Source organism: Hippopotamus amphibius, chromosome 11 (assembly GCF_030028045.1).
Source record: "Hippopotamus amphibius kiboko isolate mHipAmp2 chromosome 11, mHipAmp2.hap2, whole genome shotgun sequence".
In the NCBI taxonomy this organism is placed as follows: Eukaryota; Metazoa; Chordata; class Mammalia; order Artiodactyla; family Hippopotamidae; genus Hippopotamus; species Hippopotamus amphibius.
This window is the reverse complement of record NC_080196.1, coordinates 72,535,584-72,558,829: the sequence shown is the minus strand read 5'-3', so window position 1 is coordinate 72,558,829 and position 23,246 is coordinate 72,535,584. Positions and strand designations below refer to the sequence as shown.

The following is a 23,246-nucleotide window of genomic DNA, read 5'->3' as shown; positions in this document are numbered from 1 at the left end:
TTCCTTCTTCTCATCCTCCTCTTCATAAGGGTTGTTATTGCTACAACTTGGTTTAATAAAATTACAACTTTGGGGAAAATGAAAAATTGCACTGGCTTAAAAGTGTTGGAGGCAATAAACCCATGGACTTCAATTAATTTCAAGTGTGGGATCAGTTTAAGGCCAACCAGCAGAAATTCTATTCTGTCCATGTAAAAATGAGGTTTCACCACATTTACTTTTTATAACCTATATAAAAGTCAAGTAAAAGTAATGAATATCTAAAAGCCATCTCAGTGGACTGGCAAAGACTATCTGTATTCTTGAAACTCATCCTACATATTTCTTTCTGTGCAACAAGGATCCCATGCCTGATCAAAGTTAAAATGTCAAACCGCTGAGAAAACAGCCCAATTTCCAATCCATTTCACTGCCTAGAAATGGACCTCCTTCCAAGCCACTTTTGCATGGAAAAGCACTGGCAAAAGAAAGAAAAACTAAGAGATCATGTGGTTATAATTATTACCAGGCAAGGAATATTTCTGCAGCTCAGCGGTGAAGTAAAACTCTGTCGCTCTCTGCTCCCAATAGTGTCCATCGCAAAACAACTGCCTCATTAAATCTCTGCAGTAAGATTAATATGCCGTAGCTGCACTACATTTATAACTTGGTACTCTATAAAAAGCACATTTAATGGTAAGAGCCAGAGCCTAGATACAAAGTATTACTATAAAAACTTCTGGCAGCGAGTACACAGTGCAGGCCCTCTGTCCTTCTTGCCGGAGATATAAATGAGGCTTTTCCTGGTTGATTCGAAGCATGAGGCTCTACGTTACAAACCAGTCTGTTTTTACGAGAGTGGCAGAAACACGGGATTCAGAGGATGATGTAAATATGAACGCAAGAAGACTACTTAACAACTAAAGTTGGCAAGAGATGAATGAACCCAAAATACTCCACTTATACACACGCAAACTTAAGACTGGACCGTTTCCTAACAGTTTGTTCTCTGGTCATAGCCAGCTTTTCACCAAATTAAACAACCATGACATGAATTACTCAATCTGAAAGCAACCCACATAGTGCCAGTAAGTTCAAGAAAATACCAGCTAAATTATGCATACTGCCTTAAAAAAAAGAACAAGTCTTGGCTTCAAGTGATGACCATGACCTCCTGGATCTTAATTCCCTAAAACTATAAAGAAAAAATAAAATAGATGTTCAAGAAAAAGTGGGTTCAATGCTGCATTACTAGAGGACTAGTAAAAATATGTTTTTGTTATTTTGGAAAGCTGCCTAGGTTCTTTCTTCCAAGGATATCTTCTGAAAATAAAAAGAGCCTTATAACCCACTGTCTTATTTTCAGGAACTCTATGATGAATAAGTAAACAAATAATTTAAACAAATGCATTACACACTCAGATCCCCCCAAATCACTACAAATGATGCACCTCAAGTTAACAATAATCTGGTGCTGAAGGTCTGATGTTGTTTTTAAAGTTCACATGTGGTCACAACAACTGGTCTTCTAAGGTTTACTGACACCTTTAGAAGACCCACACTTAAAAAGAAAACCAGATACTACTCCTATTTAGAGCCAACTATGTCTGAAGGCACTCCTCCCTCCACGTGTGTTCAAATCCCATCTGGTGTATCTTGATACTCTCCAAGAACAGAGGAAAAGTGACCTCCGAGCTACCAAGAGTTAACGAGGCGCCTTCCTCCTTTCCAAACACCAAAGGGTGGGATCATTATTTTGTGCTTTCTGGGCTCTACATATGCATTCTAGCTGGAAATCCCATAAGATGAAAACAGATTTAGGGAAAATAAATTGTCCCTTGTTAGAAAGTCGCAAGCAGGCTCTGATGAAGGAACAGGGCCGTCTGGCCCACACCAGCCTGCTACTCTGCTGCCTCGCTTTTTTCTACTGTCAAGAAAAGGTAAACAAACAAAATGAAACGAAAACAAAAGCAATCAGTGAGGTGGTCAAGGATGAGCATCCCAGGAACTTTGGCCTCAGCTTGACAGGATGGGGATGGCCAGCCCGGGCTGAGACCTGGCGGATGCCAACAGGTCCAAAGAGCTCAAGGGGTCAAGGACAAAAATGTGCTCTTTTTACTTTTCCTCCAATGTTTATTTTCTAACCACTCTATTCTCTGAAAGCTATTAAATTGTTTTACAGAAAAAAGAAAAAAAATCTTTTCATGTACTTGTTCTTTCCTTTGTCTCTAAAATCTTCTCAGACAGAAAGAATTATCTCTATGTTAAACAAAATCTCACAATTGAAGTTTAGAATTTCTCTGGTTTTGCTTGATTGTTCTACAGGTCTATCACGGTCCTTGAAGACCAAAGAGAAATATCACAGATGCACTATTATGAAGGAGCACATGAATTTATTACCACTCTTCTTTCTACAATGAAATTCCTTGTAGGAGGATGTTGAGTGGGAGGAAATGAGCCTTGGGAGAGGTTAAAACACACACACACACACACACACACACACACACACACACAAGCAAAAACATACATGTACACTTTGGAACCAAGTAAAAAGTTTCTCCTTTTCCAATCAGAATCCTACCCAAATTTCCTTCCTCTGTTTCATCCCTCTTTATCTTTAACATGAAATTTAGAAGAAAGCCATCTTAGCACTCCAACTTTCATTTAGAGTATTTATAAACACATCCCTGCCTTAGTCATTTAACCTTCAATTTGAGTGACTGTGGTTGCCTGGTCACACCTTCAGTAAACAAACATTTACTGAGCACCCACACAGTAATAGGCATTTGACTAAGGCCCTGGAGATGCAAAATCTAAGACCTGGTCCTTGTCCCAAGGAGCTAACAATCTGCTGTGGAGCTTCCCAACCAGTGGGTCAAAAGTGGGTTCAGGTGTTCCAGGATACTGATCCTTTCTACCCTCTAAGTGGCCAGATACAGCTTCAGGTAACTGGAAACTGCAGGCCAGTTGCCTCTCCATTTATCCAAGTGTTTCCTTCAAAACTTATCATTTTTCTGTGTGTGCCATGACATACGAAGGGCTGGCAAGCACCGGGGTGGGGGAGAGAGAGATGAGTAAACCAGTGACTGCAGAAGGCAGGGTAAGTGCTCGGATGGAGAAGCCCACAGATAAGGGGCTTTTAAATCAGATGGGGCAGAGCAGGAAAATGTTACCCAAAGAGAAGCAACATTGGGCCAAGTTTTAAAGGATGGGCAAGTAGAAGATGACTCTCCAAAAAGAGGAAACACATGTAAAGGCAGAGATGCAAAACATGTTGCTTTCCAGGAAGCACAGGCTCTTCTGTGCTACTCAAATGAGGGGCTCTGGATAGAGTGGAAAGACAGGGGAGCAGTGGCAGAGACAAGGCTGGCAAAGGGGGCAGATCACAAGGGAACTACTGTGAACTAAATGTTCAAATGCTAACCTTGGCGCTATGAGAAATCATTGAAGGATTTTAAGGAGAGAGACTGGTTGCATTTACATTTTAGAGAGATGCCCCACTGGCGATTAAGAAGGTGGTTTGGAAAGAGACCATACCTGGAAGCAGGGAGATCAGTATGGAGGCTCTGACATAAGGCAGGGAAGAAGTGCAGAGAGAGGAAGCTAAATCAACAGCAGAAAGGAGGTAACTGGAGGCACCCCAGAAACAGGATCCAGAGGACTTAGGACTGACTGTGGCCATAAGAAAATAGGGAGCTGTCTCAGGGGCAGTCAGGCACTGGGCATGGTAGAGCCAGTCGTAGAGCTGAACTTGCTGTCTTGGCTTTAAAACAGATGTATTAATCAAGGCTAATGATTTGCTTTTTTGCTATCTTCACACCCAGATTTCGCCTTTTATCCATAATCCCAATAAAGCCAAAGCTGGAAAAAGACTGGACAGAGATATCACAATCACACCAGCTAACTTTTTAATCTAGTGCGAGAGATTTGCAAAGGCCCCAGTGACACCTCCTGGGACTTAAGAGGTCTTTGGTGAGATTCCATTTACTTTCACCATATTTCAAACACACACAAAGCCAAGGAAAAATAAATGCAAAATGTGACTAAAAACAAAAACAAATACTGATTCTAATAGCTCTCTTTTATTCTGTCTTTTAGGGGGAAAAAAAATTAACCCTTGATTTAAGTTAACATGATTCCACATACAGTTCATGATCCTTTTTGAAAGACAAAGTAATGACACTAGATGACTACTGTCAATAATATAAACCCAAAAGAAAACATTAAAATGTTCACATTAAAAGGCTTAGGCTTTATGTGGAAGAAAATAGTGCAAGAAACCACAAAAAATGTCGAAACAAGTCAAACAAGTCAACAGGGCAAATATGAGATGCAAACACAAAAATGGGTATACAAAATTAACCTAATAGAAAAAGAAAAAAATTACTCTGCACAGGTTTGGTTTGGTTTGGTTTTTCCCCTAAATGAAGGGTTTCCAGTGAACTCTTCAATGTCTTTTTTTTTTTCTTAATTAATTTTTATTTATTTATTTATTGGCTGCATTGGGTCTTCATTGCTGTTCACGGGCTTTCTGTATTTGCGGTGAGTGGGGGCTTCTCATTTCGGTGGCTTCTCTTGTTGTGGAGCAAGGGCTCTAGGCACATGGGCTTCAGTAGTTGCAGCACATGGGTTCAATAGTTGTGGCTCAGACTCTAGAGCACAGGCTCAGTAGTTGTGGTGCACAGGCTGAGTTGCTCCGTGGCATGTGGGATCTTCCTGGCCCAGGGATCGAACCCATGTCCCCTGGATTGGCAGGCAGATTCTTAACCACTGCACCACTAGGAAGTCCCTTCAATGTCTTTTTATTGTTGCTGTTTTGTTTTGTGGGGCTTCTTAGCATACGCCTTTCTTCTTGCCAGATTTGAGACTTCATTCTTCCAATTACCCTGATGCCTTCATGTACATAAAAACATTTTTAATATCCAGATATACAGGTCTAATTTCCTATGGCCAAGTGATTTTAAAATAGCTAAAAATCCATTCAGGAGGAAAACAAATTATTTTTTAAAAAGTTTATGTGTAGTTTGTAGCACAGAATGACCAGGTACTCTGAAAAATGCTTCTTAGGGCAACTACAACAATAAGTGAAACACGTTTTGAACCTAGAATTCAGGCATTGGATATCTTAGGAAAGGGTCTAGTTATTTCTTCTTTAAATGTAACCAGTAAGCCTCAGGTATAGTAGCACAGCAAGGAAGCATTACTCCATCCCAGTCAAAGAAAATCTGGGAAGAGAAGTTTTATATTCCAGACATCATACTCTCTGAGACTTCTACCAACTGTTTTTATGACTTCAGCTATTTTAGATAACACCGATCCAGTTGTAACAATATTTCTTAACTGGAAACTTCAAGTTAACTATCTCAACAATTACTGAACACTAGCTTAGGGAGAAAGTTTTGTTTTGAACAAGAAACAGTCATTTGCTGCAATGTAACAATATTCACCTTTAAATTTTGAGAGGATAAACTCCCATCTCATTTACAAAAATCAATCAAATATTACCACTCCATTCTCTTTATTAGTGACTTTGTTTTTGCTTTTGTTTTAACTTAGGAAGTTCCTCTTCTTAATTGCAATGATATATTGGAAAGACAGGGACAGATGGTTTTGTCCAATGGGTGTGAATTAAACACAACACTTGGAGCATTACTGTCCTGCTAAATGGAATCATATCGCTCGAAAACATGAAAAACTTCGCTTATTTTTTTCCTTTTTCCCCTTCCGAAGTGCCAACTGGTTCTCAAAAAAACTGGGTATCAAACTGTCATTAAAATAAAGTGGGAAACAATTTTAAAACAACATTTTTAAAGATTTTCTTTCTTTCCTTTCAAGCTGGCACACAAGTTAGTGTATAGCCCACATTTCTAAGAAATGATCCCATTCAGGAAGATAAGAAGGTAATTTCTAAGCAACTTCTTTGGTAACATGATGGCTCATTGAAAAAGAAAGAAGGAAAGAGAAAAATCCTATAAAATAAGGTATGTGTTTGTATAATGAAAGATCAGAGCAAAAAGTGAGGCTGTGATTTATGACTTATGAGCTATTACAAAATACAAGAAAATTTATGTATAATTGGAAAAAAAAGAAATTCATTTTGTTCTCCTCTAGTTGGGCTAATAAATTTAAAAATATAGGCAACCCTAAACGTCTAAGATTCCTTCAGCCTGATAAACAAAACAAGAAAACCACAGGACCAAAAATAAACTATAAAAATAGATCATTATTGATTTAGTACCATTTCTGAAACACTTTCCTTAAGGAATTTGAAACAAAGGAAATAAAAGACCACCATTTTTTTAACTTTTTAACTGCACTTTTCATTTCCTAGAACACAAGAACAGCTTATGTTTCCATGAGTTTCATGTTTTTCTTTAGTTCTAATGCAATCTCTCCAAAAACCAGATTTTAATAATGCACCTTTTCCTACAGAATGACAACCTTGCCAACTGTGCATTCCATCTGCATGAATCTGCAGACAAGTAATAAAGACACCAGTGCCATTAGCATAATCAATACACAATCTACAGAGCTACCCAGATAGAACTGAAAGTGAACGTGTATGCCATTATCTTAGTAACTATAAATTAACAGTCGTTTGTGGAAATATATTCCCACTTACATTGTTTCAATCCTGACTTGTCAAGATAATGAACATAGATATAGATATATAGATAGAGACATATAGATATAGACATATAGATAGTATATGTTATATATAAACATGTTTCAAATGATGATTTAGTATCAGATAATCCCCAAGTATACATAAAGTAAAATCAACTAAGTCAATTACACATAGGGCAGAATGGCTGATAAATAACCTTATTTAACCATTTTGGCTTTTTACCATGTGCTTTATTTAATAAGCAGAATATATATATATAAATAAATATATAAACATACACATATATATAACATTCAGAAACACAGTTTGCACTGGAGAAGGAATGTGTTCTCAGATGGTGAGCCAGGAGATCTCACCCTGTTTTCTTAAAAGAATAATAAGGACAGTAATCTGGTCAATTCTACTACTTGCTGCTTGCAATTTAAAAAAATCCAACCCTTTTGAAAGTTTATATTTAGCCAACACTGTAAAGAACAAAGTGTGAGCCACCTCTGAGATGTCGTCTCTGAGACACCAGAACTGGCGTCACTTTTTCAGGGATGGTGATGGGTTGTGCCCAGTTCCCTCCACAGATGGCATCTGTCTCACCAGTCCTCGGAACAGCCCATCCCCAACACGTGTGTCCACCTTGTCACAGCAACAAAGCAACTTTCACGAGAAAGTGGCATGTTTCAAATGAAAGAAGACAGACATTGCTTCAGGATGGTAACCTGCCAGTGGGAAATGTGAATTTGTTTTTCCCCTAGCTTCTCCACGCAGTGTATTGAAAACAGCCAGAAAGCTATTCAGCCCAAAGTCAGATGCACTGCTCTAATTGTGCAGGCACAGCCATCACTTACTTCTTCCTATCACTCAAACTGGTGGAGGGCTCCACCTTAGCAAATCTCCTGAACTTTGAGTGAGAGCATCCAGAAGAACACCTTTGAAAGTGCACTCAGCCTCTATAAGGAGGTCTGTCTGCTGAGACTTCACGAGCAATGCGAAAACACGCCTGGATCCCTCACTCTAGCACCACACCCCCACCTTCTCTAAAATACCTCCCAGATCAGCTTTCTGAGGCATGTGATTCTTTTATCAGAAGCCAAAGCCTTTAATCACACAATTAGGGATTTGTCAGGTTTCCACTGCTTTCAATTCTCTCTCAGGTGTAACTGACTAATATCATATTTTTTTTCTTGTAGAAGTAACTTTTGGGGGGTGGGGGTGGAATAGTAGATGGAACTGAGATCAAAATGCTTAAAGCAAAAAGGAACACGAGAGGGGGGATTGGGGTGGCCAGAGGATTTGTTATTTCCACCTCTTGATTTGGCTTGAGATTGGCCTTGGCTTCTTCTATTAGAAAATTATGAGACTCGAGCCTACCTATTTTCAAGTCAGGAAATCTACATTCTTTTTCTGCTTCACTCATGCGAATGGGATGAGGCCAGTGTCTGTGCCTCAGTTTCCTCATCTATAAAATCAAGACAATGATAACTGACAAGATTCACTTAAGAACAAATGAAATAGACACACAGTATCTGTGGAAACATTGAAGAGATGCCCAAAGTATTTGCCAGAGTGGACTGACCTCTCCTCCAGCTTCCTTACCCCCCTTTCATCGTAGAGAGCGCTTACTAAAAGTTGAATATAAAAACTTACACTGTTCCTCTTAGGCTTTCTCCAGGAGGGGGAATAGTTTCTGTTCTACACAGAAAGACAAGGCAGCCACAGCCTGTGTCATGCACATCTCAGGACTTTGCAGAAGAGGGAAAGATGAAGAGGAGGTACCTCCTCAGCTTCCCCATGAACTTCACCCATAATCAAAAACTAGTACTAGTTAGGAACTGGCTAAGAGGCTGTTAAGATCCCCATCAGGCATCTTCTGTGTGCTACCGACAACAGTTCTGTGAAGTAGATTCTTACCATTTTATTGGTAAGAACACTGAGACTTGGGAGGTTTCATAACACGCAGGATTCAAAAGCAGGTCATCAGGCACAGTGTCCCTCAGGCCAACTCACTGGGACACACTGATAGGGGACAAAAGCCTGAGACCTTGACAGTTACCACTAGACTAAGGAAGGCAACTCTCACAGGGCAGGGAGCCTAGGATTCTGGCTTTTGTTACGAGGCTGAGAGGGATGGGAAAAGTCCCTTTTCCTTCCACAGTCTAGAATGTGTACAGCCATGAGGGGCAATTCCTAGAATCAGAAATCAAGAGACTGAGACTCTTCCTTGTTCTATCACAAAGCCCCGGTGTGACTTGGGACAGGGCACAGAAGCTCTTCAGGTCTTGAAGACCTCAGGGTAGACCGATGCCCCAGCATCCTCGCCCCTCCCGGGCCACTGCACTTCCCTGGCCTCTCACCTCTTCTTTAACAAGATATCCAGCCCCAGGCAGGGCTGACCTGTTAGAAAACTGACAGGCCACCCCAGGCCCTTCGAAAGTGTCTTCTAGAATATCTATTTTAAATTATCTTGAAGTGGAATTTCTTTTGTCACTTACCATCATTTAAGGATATTCCATTCATTAAAAGTGGCCTCGAACAATCCTCTTGACTCTCTCCACCTTGATTTTCAATTACTATTTCTTTCACTTCATTTAGCATTAAGGTTGAAGGAAAAAGTATAAATGGATATTTGAAAGTCATTGATTGGATGTATTAAGGTTTTAGGCTTTGTCCATATAGAAGGACGACTCTATGACAGTTATAATTTAGTTGAAATAGAAAGACATGGTGGTGTCCACCCAGAGTATCAGACAAATGAGCGCTGAGGTCAAGCAGCGGGCAGCGGCACAGGCTGGGTTTCTAAAGCCCGCAGGGACAGTCGGAGCCCAGCGATGTGGGAGTGGGGACTGGGCGATTTCATGAACTAAAGAGAGGACTGGTGACTGAATGCGAGGGAAGGCAAAGGGAAATAAAAATAAAGCAAGTTAAACAGTTAAGACTTACTGCAGAAGAGAATGACGAAGAAATGAAGAGCAAAGAAAATGCAGACAATCTGCCCCAAAATAAGGTTTCACATGAAATTAAAGCACTGGCAAGACACAGCCAGACACAGACCGGTAAGTAACGGCCAGTCAGCAGACATGTTCCATCTTCATACCCTCTACTCACGCTGCTTCTAGACAACACAGAATTCCTCTCTGAAGCCTAGAGGAAAACGCTTCTAGATCAATTTACTGATGGGTATGGTGATGTAGAAAATCAGCCCCTTGTTCTGCTAATTCCTTTGTAAACCCAAGCCCAGATTTACCTTTTTAATTTAAGGATTATTAATAAATCTACTATGATTAAACCTTCATAATGATATGTGAATTATTTGTCTCCAGCTCCTCTCCCAAGAACAATTAGCCTACCTTTGCAAATGAGCATTTAGCATCAGCCCTTTTGCAAAGAACCACAAAGACAAAGACCTGACTTACCAAGAAGGTGGCAGAGGCTCTAAAATTAATTAGCTCCACTTTATGTTTCCATTATCTTTTAATTGGAATTTTTGCAGGAATTTTTTCCTTCAGAATTCTGTCTGCATTGACAAAGTGGAGCTTGGAAGCAAGGGCTGATTTGGCCACTGGGAAGGGACTGGTCGTGGCGAACTGAACCCAGCAAAAACAACCACAAGGGACCCGCCAGAGCCAGGCCTCTGAAAGCTGTATCCAGCCACACAGGTACCTGGAAATCCACAGAAAAGACTTGTATCCCATGGGATGAAGGGTTTCTCCACAAAAGTGAGAAGACCTTTGAGAGTGAGAATAAGAAACATTTATTAGGTATTTCTCATCTGACAGAGACTATTCTAAGAGGTTACGTGAATTAACTCTGAATTCTCACAATAACTCTATGAATTAGGTATTATTATTACTCTCAGTTACAGATACAGGAACTGTAGTTCCAAGTGATTTCATAATTTGCCAAAGGTCAACAAGATTGAAATTTCAACTCAGGGAGTCTGACTTAACACCATGCTTTTAACCATCATACTTTATTGATGCATTTACTAAATGTTTGCTAAGCACCTATTATATTTCCAAAAACATGCTTGGGTGCTGGATCCAGAATGGTTAAGGGGGACAGACAAGGATCTGAAGCCAGTATAATCAGAAGACAGAACTAAAAGAATGACCAGAACAAATTTAAAAAACCTTTCTGTGTCAGACACAAACTCTACTAGTTACAAGGGAAAGCCTGACAAAACTGAAAATTAAAACATTTAAACTTCTGTATGGCAAAAGAAAAAAAAATTACCACCCACAAACTCAAAAGACAAACTAGGGGAAAGATTTGCAATATGTAAGTCAGAAAAAGGACTAATTTTCTTATTAATATGAGCTGCTTTTTCAAACCAAAAGTAAAAGAGCCAAGGAAATAAAAAGGCAATTTGCAGAAAAATAAATACAAATCGTTGTCTAAACATATGAAAAGATGCTCATAATTACAGAAATGCTAATTAAAATGTCAATGAAATACCAGTTTTATTTCACAAGTCACATCAGTAAAGATAAAGTATTTAAATACAGGCACTTTCTAATCCTGCTGCGAACAGCAGTGTGAACTGGCATTACCTCTGTGGAGGGCACATTTGCAGTATCTATCAAAACGTTAAATGTGTGTTCCCTTTATCCAGCAATTCCATTTTTAGGAATTTACACCATATGTATAACCGCACATGTTAGCAAGGATGTGTGTATGTTCATTGAAGCAACATTTGTAAATCGTAAAATAAACAAGCAAATAAATAGAAATAAATGGCAGAACATCGTACAATGGATAGAGTTGCTAGAATAAAGGGAGAGGTTCCAAGTGTTGATATGGAGGGATTTCTAGGAAATACACTGTACTTAGGGAGGACAACATAGGGAGCTCCCACTTTTGTTTGGGAATAAGAGGTACACAAGATACCCACATATATGCACTGACATCTAAGACCGGTCCAGTTCGCTGCTAGAGGACATTACCACTAGAATCCTCCTCCTCTTTAAATAATGGTGGAACAGATATTTAAAGTACAATTGGTAGGGGCATCACATCACCAATATTCCCTGCTTTTCAAAAGTTCGCTCTCCGACACTTTGATTTTATGAAAGATCTACATTAGTACCTGCTTTCTCTAACTGAAAGAAATCCGAAGAGGATTTTCAATTTGAGAAAAGAAGGTGGGAAGCAAAAATAGCATTCCACGCATTTGTTTTGCAGCGAGTCCAGACATTATAGAGGTAGTACACACCCCAAGCAGCAAGAGTGGCACCACCAAACTCCTTCCCCAGGGACTACAGTGGGCATCTCAGCATCAAGCCACCAGAGCTTTGAAATGTGTGTCTGTGAGCATCTGTGCTTTATCTCGATTTATTTTGTGCATCCGTTAGCAAGATGTGTCCTAAGGTAATTGCTTCCTTGCTATACGCCAGTTCCTATACAAAAGGTTTCATAGGAATGCTCTACTTTCGGAGAGATTGGGGGTGGGGGTGGGGGCTCTATTAGCCTGTCCAGGGTGTGGATGTATCTCATTAAGACTTGCTTGGAGAACTATGTGGATGGTGATAAGGGTTGGATATATGTAGCTTCAAACATCCTCTTATAGACTGTCTGTTGGGACTTTGTGAATAATACCATCGTGAACAGAGACAACAGAAAATGTCTAAAAACTGTGAGCTGAAAAAATAAAATAAAAAAAAAAAGAAGAAAGAAAAGTGTTGGTAGGTAGATTACTGTTTTTCATAATCTTTCCACAGTTTTTCTATGTAAGTTTTCCATCACAGAATATACTCATGAATTGTTGATGCACTGTCATTTTCTAGTATATACCAAGCTCCTTGATGTGGAAAATATGCTAAGAATTTGCAAAGATCATAAGCAGAAACATATTACCTGACTTGTATATATTTTCCTAATTATCTATGAGGTGAAATGGAAAAGAGAGTTGTTAGATCCTCTTACGACACCAAAATGAGTGAGTTTACCCATATTTAGACAGCATTATAAGAAGTATAATAAATCCAGATATTTGGAAGAATAAATAGACCTAAGTGATGAAAAACTCAATGAATATAGTTAGGGTAGTTTACTTAGAGTGGAAAAAAACAGGCCCATGTACAAAGGATGGCCAGAACTTGTACACAAGTTAGTCAGGTGCAAATAATATAATAGACACCATTTGTATGAATTGAATGTATAATATTGTTGCAAAACTAAGTACAGTTTGGAGTTAACCAGTGTTAAGAGGGGCACAAAGAGTCATCTAAAGGTGTCTTCATAGACTGTTAGCTCTGTGAAACCCATGAACAACTGGGTTTGACTTTTTCCTTGCTACATCCTTAGCACCTGACTCATAATTGGTGCTCCATAAGAATTCCTGTAGAATGCACGAGCCTGCTCAATAGTTTGTATTCAAAAACATATTAAACCTCAGATTTGGTTTGAAAGTGCTTCCCCCAGGATCCTTCCCTGACCTCACTCATTTCTCTGTCAAATGTTCTCATAATACCCAGGGCTTTCCCTTCACCTAATTATAAATTACTAGTAACTATTGAATTTGTTCATTTAATGTATTTCCACTGCTTGGCTGTGACTCCATAAGAACATAGACCCTATCTGTCTCCTTCACAGCACCCCCAGCTCCCAGCACTCCAGGACCGGTAAATGATGCCTGTGCAGTGAATATTTGTTGATTAAACACAAGTGCATTAATGCATTTTTTGTGCATTTGTATGCTTGTTTGTTTACCATCTAGTTTCAGGCTATGGGGATTCCAATAAAAGAAACACGGAACTCTGCTCTCAAAAAGCTTACTGACAAACCAGAAAACCAAGTTACTATCATAGTTTCTATGATATATGAGATATGGAAGGGATAATAAAGAGATGAGTCATTTTAACTTGGGTGGGTGAGAAACCCCACAGAAGATGTGAGAAGAATCTTAAGAAATGAAAAAAATATTCAAGCCTTTATTATGGTATAAAACCAACCTGAGAATCTAAGCCTACAGGAGTGAAGCTAGGAAAACCATTAAAGGCTTGGGAGATGTTGTTTTATGAAAATGGTACCAGCATTTGGGCAAATGGATGGACACAAACACACAAATTCTAGTTCAAAGTAGCTGCTGCTACTAGGGCTGCTCCCAGTGAGATATGACAAACCCCTAGTGGGGTGAATGGGTCACTAGCCCAAGGTTCTCACCTAGAAGCTGCAACCTGCTCTATGAAATTCCAGAATTTGAACAGAGTGAGATTCTTTATAAAGCCCCTGAGAACAGTTCCATGTGCAATACATGTGTCTTTCTATGTTAGTTCCCTAAAGAGGGGGTCTGGACAAGAAATCACAGTGAAAAGGAAAACCATCTAACCTCTGCTGTCTGATTTTGTTCCATCGGCTATAACTCAATCAAGTTCACAATTTTAAAAGCATCCCTGACCCATTAATATGAATTATTGATCAACTTGCAAGAATTACAATTTCTCAATATGAGAATTCTACAATGTTAGAGAGAGAAGGGAACTCAGAAGTCAGCAACACGTTCTTTTGATAAAAAATAAAGTGATTTTGGTTCCACAGAAGTTTAGTGAGCACTCAGTATGAGTCAAGCACCTGACTGACCCTCTCCCAGCCTGAGGGACCCAGAGGCAAAGACAGAGCTGGGAAGCCATCCCAGGGGTCTGCCAGCCCATCACACTCATACTGGATTTTAAATATGCAAATCAGCAAGTATAAAAAACAGTTACATTTAACAGGAGCTATAAAATGCTGTTATTATCTTGTAATGGTTTTATTTTGAAGATTAAAAATTTGGTATAATGATGCAATACTCATGTAAATGACCTATATGATTTTGGAGAAGGCAAAAGGGATTTCATGTGAATTGTCTTTTTCTCGGTCAGTTACACTCCACCATCACCACTGATTCTGCACTCACATCTTTGAACATGAAGGCCATCAAGACATCCAATATCATTATCCCTAAATTGTCTTATGGTTAAGATCTATGATTCTGTAAAAGTTTATTTCAAGGTATCCACCTATTTCCCTGGGGAAAAATAATTAAACCTGCACTGTGGACATTTCATTACCAACTTGTTTCATTCTTTTCTGTTCTATTCCTGAATATTTAATGGAATGAATTCCTCATGACTTGTTTCACCTCAATTTTATAAAGCAATTAGGGGCTCCAAATTGAAGTTCAGTTTTGCTATTTTTTAATATTAATATTATACATATTCTCCAAGAGCCTCCAATTATTTCAAGGATTCCACAAATTCTTTGAAACTTAAAAAAATTTACTTTAGTATCACACTGTTAACTTTTATAAACACTATCTAGATCTTTTAGGAGGGCTAAAAGATACTGCAAAGTCAATGACCTAAATCCAAAAAGAGTTGGAAATAAATATTCTATATATTGTATTTAGTGGTTTCAGTTCAAGTGAGCGTACCTACCTTTTAATCATAAGAGGAAACAAAGCTCACCATTCTCAAAAAGTACAACTCACCAAACTTTTGGTGCCAAAAATGTTTTTGAAACTCATTTTATCTAACTTTTTTAACTGACCCAACTTGCTGAAAAGTGAATACACCATATACACATATCTCCTGCCACTCGCTTCCTTCCCCCAAATTAAAAAGTAATGGAAAGTATTTAAAATCTCATCCAATTTTCTAAACTATAAGCTTCATAAAAGCAAAGCTTATGTCTGGTTCACAACTGAATATTCAGAACTAGCACAGTGCGTGAGACAAAATAAGCACTAGAAAAGACAAACAAAAAATAACTTGTTGAATGATGAAATGAGCCTCCTCTGTCTACAGAGAGGAAATCCAAATCCCAGAGAACAGACGGTAAAGTGGACTTGCCAAAAAGTGCAGACAGCAAATCAGAGCTCACCCCCTGCGCCCTTCCCACTCCACAGCCATCTCCTCACTGGCACTAATATCCAAGTCACAATACTTATGACCATAACTAATTGTTTCTGTTTTTATTCTCAACTCTTTCCAGGAATTAATATGCATTCCCTTGAGTCCACAGTTCTTTTTCACCCCTTGCCTCATGTCCGCAAAAAGTGCATCTAACTTTGTATATTGTACACTGACAGCCCCAAACCACCCTCCACACAGCAATCTCAGACTCCATACATCAGCTACTGAACAAAACATTCACTGGAACTCATGATGGCATCACTCTCCCAACCAATAGTCCTCTTTTGGCTTCATTGGTACTTGGTAGAGGGGTGGTTGTGAATACTTAATTGTCTTAAATGTATATAAATAAGAAAAGATAAAAGTGTGATACTAGTGATAGAAAGCACATGTCTAACACACTTCTAACAATCGAGACATGCTAAATCATTAGGAACACTGAAAGCAATGACTATTTAGTCATATTCAAGCACTTACTAGACCTTATCTGCTTCTATTGTGAAGGAAAAGAATAATATTAAAGAACATATTTGAAAAACTAGAAATTGTTTCTAAAAGTCAATACATTGTTTAAAAAAAGTTGTAATTATAGAGTCCTGGTCACAGCACCCCCTTGCAGTACAGCAACTTATCGTTCACCTTATGGACCCTTCAGCTCTTCATAGGTTTTCACAAATGTATTCTGTATGAATACATGAGACTGTCTATACTTGAGAATGAGAACCACGTATCTCCTTCGTTCCCGTCAGGTAAATAACTTTCCATCTTGATATATCTCTCATAGTGCACTGATGACATAAGAAATTTGGGGAAAAGTCAATCTTGAGAAAGAAAGGAGAAATAATTTCAGTGAAATAATGAACCTCAATGGTACAATAATTTTAATTTCTAAAAAGAAATTCTATTCTTTACAAATGATACCAAGTCTTATGAGGCAAAATCCAATTAAATCCATTTTTTCCCTTAAAAAGTGATGAACACATATGAATTTGCTAACCAAAGTGTATTTCAAGCAGAGCATCAGAGTATACGTGTGTGTGTCCATATTGCTTATGTGTATATCTCATACTGAGTTATGATAACTGAAACCTTTTGACTTCACATTATAAAAATTTTTATTGAAACCAAAATACCAAAACATAATTCTTACAGGATCATGAAAATGAATATTCTGAATGTCAATCACTTGACCATAATCAGCGGGAGACAGCTATGCTCATGCATGAAAGTATATGCTTTCCAAACCAAATCATCTTCACTGGAAAACAAGACTTTAAATGCTCAACACTTGTTCAACAGATATACATGCAATTTACAAATGTACATATATATTTTTCTTTTCAGAACTTTTCAAAGCATTTACTAGCTCATGAAATTAAAATTGTGTCCAACAATAATAATTTTTAAACGCATGCATTTATCCTTTTTTTTTAGTCTTCTAAAAAAGGGGAATTTCTAGACAGTCATATTTGAATCTGGATTTTTTTTTGATGACCAAATTATAAACCTCTGCAGTCAGACATCCAGAATAGAAATGCCGACTGTAGTGTGTGCCATCATAATGATATCCCCAAGATCAGCCCGGTGCCTGTAGCTGTGGCAGGGTCCCCAGGCAGCTGGATAACTGCTGCTTGATCATCATCCCTGCTAAAACTGAAGCTACTGAAGTTTTAAAGAATTTCTATCTTACTGAATTTCTTTCATCTCTAATAATTACTAAACTGGCATAATTACTTACACTAGAGGTGGAATGTGATGCATGCTAAAAGCCCAAGTTGCCTAAAATTAAAGTTTAAAAAAAAAAAAGCCAAGATTCTACTTAGTTTTCAAAGATTTATCTTGTGTCAGGCTTTTATGCCAAGAGTTGCATAATTATTTAAACCATTTAAAAGCTTTCCTTACACTATTTGATTAATACTATAACAGAGCTATTTAAAGTTACTAATGTTAACTTTAATGTTTAAGTTTTAATTGCTTTGTAATAACACTGTTGCAGAATGTATTTTAAATCAGACAAGTTCATTATAGCAAACAAGGTATATGTAATCCTAGCTAGCGTACCATGTAATCCCCAAACAAAAAACAGGAACATATTTCAGATTTAATTGAAATGGGATTAGAAACTTGCATGCATCCCCCCCACAGAACTAACTTTAACCTTTGACAGCACAACAGGAGTCAATGGAGAAAAAAATTAAATACATCTGGGAAAATACTTAGCCAGAATATCAGCCTTTGTATCAAAATCTCATTCAATTCAAGAGCATTCTTTAACATGTTACTTAATGACAACATTTACATTTTAAACAATCCATAAGGCTTCTAAAATATGTTGCAAGTGTTGCAAGTCTTAAAATTATTTTCTCTAAAAAAATAACTAAAAACTCAACATGGTATCTATTAAATCCAGCCATGAAGAATGTGTTCTATGCCAACAGAATTAGTGACATTAAACCAGCAATGTGAATTCTGTCAGATGAATTAATAAAGCACAGTAATAGAAAAACAGACCTTTCATAAAATTCTTAATTGATCTTGGTAGAATTGCTCTTTTCTAGTATCAAAACCTCTTTCTCCTCACTGCATGGTTTTACATTAAAATGAAAACTGAAGCAAGTATATTTGATATTATGTTTCGGTTTATGTCAACAAGTATTTCACTAGAATTTACCAGACTAGCCAATTCTCAAAAACAGACTTCCTTTAAAAATAAAAGGGAGCAAAAATTTTCCTATAAGTTGAAAAGAACTATCCTACAAATATGCTACAAGACTTGCAATGACCCAAACAAGCAAGCAAAAAGAACTAATTACTGGAAGCAAAAAGTTGAAAAATTCTGTCATCACTATTAGACGTCACTGCTGTCAATAACTACAATGGATTTTAAGGGATATGGGAATACTCTGGCAAAACAAAAAAGAAAAATTATCAACAGCTTGCTTTATAAAAAGCTGCTAATCTCAAATCCCTTTGTAATTTCATTTTTACATGTATGCTTTTATGTTCAATATCCTATTTTTCGCCCTTTTTTGACGGGATGAATAAAAGCCAACAATCCACTCATGCATCTAACAGATGTTTTTGTTTTTAAGGCCAAGTGGAATCTTATGAATTTTTGTCCCCTCCCTTTAAGAAGATGCTGCCAGAACTGCTGAAATTGTGAAACCAGCATTTTGGAAAAGACTCACTGGACCATCAGTCCTGGAAGTTTGACTAGCACTCATGGGATTCGTGCCAACTGTAATTGCTGTTTTTGTTTATGTCGGATTGTCTACTGATTGGACTATAATCAATTTAATGACTTCAACATCTAGTCAGTATAATTTAGAGGTGGTAGACGGAAGAAACAGTCCCTGCTTGATAGATGCATAAAAGTCCAACTGCAACTGTTTGAAGAGGGCACAAACACTCAGCTTCTGCAGTGTTTCCAATAATCAGGCTTTTTAGCATCCAAATCCAAAAGTAAATCATATATTGCTGTGCTGCAAAAGTAGTATTTTGTCATCACAATTATGAAAAAGAATATATGTAGATATTTTAATTTTTTTAAACATACCTTAGGTTAAATCTAGTTATTTAAAAAGGGAGTCATGCTTCATTTATCTAAAAATAATTTAGAGCAAAAATCTGTATTGCAGGTTTTAATTAAAAGCAAACTATAACTGTCTTAATGCAATTTTCTTTTCACACAAAATTTAGGTCCTTTTTTCTTACTATGGTATCATTTCCAAAACTAAAACTGAACATCTAGTCTTATAAGGAGTTGGGTTTTTTTTGCTTGTTTGTTTTAAGAAATAAAACACTAAGAGTGTAAGAGAACCACTTTTTTTTTCTTTTCTTTTCCTTTTTTTAGTTATAATTCATCTGTGTACCTATAAGAAAATATATTTGGACTTTGAAAAAACTACGTTTAAATAAGGACTGGAGAGTTTAATGTTTCTATTAAACTTAGGAGCTAGTACAAGCTCCCTGCAGTGGCTTTTTTAACACCTACAATTTTGAGAGCTTTTGCACCAGAGAATACAGCCTAATAGATAGGTTTTCTGACTTTCAAAAGGTTATGGACTTAAAACCCATTGCCTTTTCTTGCAAATTCTATAGTTTACATTTCTTCTTTAAATTGAGAGTGAATTTTTGCCTCCTCATTATATTTCTAAATAAATTACTTCTCCTTAAAAAAAGCCACTTTATAAGTACAAAAGAAGGTAAATGGGAAAAAGAAAAAAGGTCAGTTCTAAGTGTGATAACTTCAAAATGTGCCAAGTTACAAAGGGTTAGCTACTGTGACAGCCAAGTTAAACAAGGCATTTTGGGGCTTTCTTTCTCCCTGGTTCCCACCATTTCTCTCTAGAGACCCCTGGTATGGGTTAGATATCCTAACTGTGTCTTGTGTTTAACTTGGCCATTTAAATGTCTAAGCTCTCCCCTCTCTCCTCCCCAGCTTTATAACTTGGCTCTTATTGAATATATCACACCTTTATGAAGTGGACCACTTTTTCCTTCTTACAAGTGCTTTTTTGGAGTAAATTTCCCCCCCAAAATTGTTTTTATCAGGTAAAATGGCCAAGAAACTTCCATCAGAGAAGCACCAGAAGAAATACAATAAAGAGCTGGCAAGAAAAAATTAGAAAATAGGTCACAATTGACCAATTTGATGCCACTGATTTGCTACCTCAGAAAACAAGCTGATAGCAGAACTGTTTTCAGGCAGGTAATCTACTCAAATCTCATGGCAGCTCTCAGGAATTGAGATAAATATCCAAATAATACAAATCGGGCAGAGGGTGACGTTTAATTGTCTGACCATCAGTGCCTCTAAGTACTGGCTTTAACTCTTGGTTTCATTAGGCAGAAAGGGTTATTGTGGAGATTCGTAGCATAAGGACAGAATAAGTTTCTTGACTTTGTGTGTGGACTGAAAGATGCTAGGGCTTTGAGAGGCAGAAGGGGTAAAAGAGTTCCGTGTTTCAAAATACAGTTTGCAGCTTTCACAAATAGAAAAGTGAATCTTTTTGGTGTTTAACAGTTTTCATGCACTTTAGGGGAGGCAAGGAGACCAAGCAGGGCACCCTTCACTACAGCCAGAAAGCTGGCAGCCACTCCCAGGAGGTGGGTTATTAGGACAATTACACAAAAGTTTGCTAGGAACAAAAAACCCTGCATAATTTCAAAGGATATATAATTATTCATTCAAAATACTAAATTTATGAGAATACACAAAATACATTCAACTATTAATAGAACTTTTGGTAGTCCTTATTTTTAAGCATTTTGTTGAAAACAAAAACTCCAAACTTCACTGTCATTTTGTTTTAATGTTTGTACCTGCCTAGGTAAACTACTCCCCTGAGACACGAGTTTCAAATTATGATATCAGAAGTGACAGCTATACCAGAAATATCTTTTAAACCTTGTTTGTTAAAGAAATAGTATGGATGTAGGAGACAAGTTGGAGATTGAATGCAGAACTTCATGTTTTATTTAGAAGGGCACATTGCATTTTCATGGTTTCCAATGCCTCCTTCAAATTGGTGTAAAGTAATCTGCAAGGTTTTTAAATACTGTTACTCATCTAACAAAATCACCATTTTTATCCCTTAGTTGCAAAACTACTAATCAGTTCTTCATAAAAGAAACTTAAATCAAAGCTGCCTTTCTATGCCTGCTGATAGCAAAGTGTTGCTCATTGTTTATTATTATTATTATGCCAGTATATTTGTCATAATAATACCTCCCTGGCTTTTCTATGATCCAAGTGTGACCTTCCAAACAATATAATGGACAGAACACTCCTCAAACACATTTCGAAAAATGGAGACCCTTCCTGAAATACACAGGAAAAAGAAAATAGTGAAGACAAGGCTGGGTATTTTAACAGGAGCCACCTAGAATGCCATACTACTGCCCCAAAACTGCTACTAACATCACAATTACTCATCTGACATAGCTCATCTAAATATGAGTTTTTCCAGGTAAATGCGTACCCTGAAGAAAAACAAACCCACTCCTCAGTGAGGACTGTACTATTTTTATTCCTGTCTTCAGCTTCTCACCCCAAAGCTCAGCCAGCCCACCTGAGGCCATTCGCTCTTCTGGGAGACTTCCAAGCAAGCTGACATCAGAGTAGAACACCACTGTGTTCCGTGCCCACACAGAAAATGGAAGCTAAATCTTTGTTTTTAATGTAAATATTTTATTGAGAACTTGGCAGTTCAAACACAGATGCTGTGTCTTCATGGAGAAGATACCAGAATATTTTTGTGATATGACAATACAACAAAAGAATAAAATGCCCTCTACTCATTTTCACTTGCCATTTTTTTTTTTTTCTTATTAACTTAAGGACTGCACAGGTCTGGTCCCAGTGATTTTGCAATTCGACTTGTCAAAGACTGCTCTGCGAATACCGCCTAATGACAGCTTCACTGACCGCCCATAAAACCCTACGTGCATGAGACTAAATCTTCTTTAGGAAGCCCGGGGAGCACATGCACCACAATCAACTGAACTTTCACCGTGAATTCATTCCAAAGGCAGGCGAGCTGACTGCTGAGAAACTGCAGGTGAGCAAAACTACCGATTGTGCAAACTTCAATAAACTTTTTGAAAATAAAAAGCCTCCCCAATCACTGAGGTTTCTGAAGCCTCTAGCAGCCCTTAAAACCGGGCTGACACCAAACGCTCTCCTATCCAACTCGGAAAGTTCTTCCTAAGTGACGAGGAAGAGGTTCGTCCTGGTACTTCGCTCAGCGTGACTTTTAAGGAAGCTGAGAGTCTCACGGCAAGTTCCCCCAGCGCGAGCGTCGTCCGCGGTTACCCTGACACCCGCGCAACGCCCGTGGCGTTTGTTTTTTCACTCTCCAAGCTTGCATCTTTCAGGCCCTCGGTCTAGGTTTTCCCAGAAAATGTGTGGCCCACGTGAATGGAAATAACCACAAAAACTGTGTCAAGACACACGTCCATGATTCATCCCGTTTTCAAACTAAAACTTCTGTGCTTCAAGGAAAAAAAAAAAGAAAAGAAAAAGAAAGAAAGCGTTCCAATCTGCGAGGCCCTCCCCCACCCCGTCCCTTCCCTGGAGAAGAAAGGGCTTTGTGTGTGCGGTGAGGGCTCCGTTAATCGAGTTCATAAATACACAGCGCCGGGGGCCGGGGGCCGGGGGCCGGGGGCCGGGGGCCGGGGCCGGGGCCGGGGACTGTGGGGAGCCCGGCTCTGCCCACCCCTCCCCCGACCGGCGGCCGAGTCGGGAGCCCGGGTGGCAGTAACAAGGGCGACTGGGCTCCGGGGCCCCGGCCGCAGAGGAGGAAGAGGATGCTGCGCCGCCGCCGGGGACCAGAGGGCGGGGCCGGGCCGCGCGGACCTCGGCGGGACCCTGCGGGCCCCGGCGGGTGCACAAGCCGCCCTTTGTCCTCCGCCTGTGGGGTCGCGGGGCCCTCAGCGGCCGACAGCCGTCGCTCCGGTGCCCTCGCCCCGATTCCACGCCCGGCCTGCCAGCACCTCCTCCGGTCCTCGCGCTCCGCCGCTCGCCCTCCCCGCTCTCGGCCTCGGAGCGCCTCTCGGCTTCCAGCGGCCGGCCGCCCCCGGGTTCCCCGGGAGGAGGCTCGGGAAGGTAAAGGAGGAGGAGGAAGCCGAGGAGGAGGAGGAGGAGGAGGCCGCCACGTGACTCTCCTCGCCACATTCCACCACAGCCACCAGATCAATAACTTCTGTGTCCCCCGCCCCCAACCACGCCGCTGCAGCCAGCCAGTGCGCCCCCC

General features: G+C 39.1%; 1 protein-coding gene across 4 annotated transcripts in view; it reads right to left on the bottom strand.

Annotated features, from left to right (window-relative positions):
- ZNF521 (zinc finger protein 521) overlaps positions 1-23,246 on the bottom strand; it is a 276,460-nt gene that overhangs the window by 251,127 nt on the left and 2,087 nt on the right. The window lies entirely within an intron of this gene.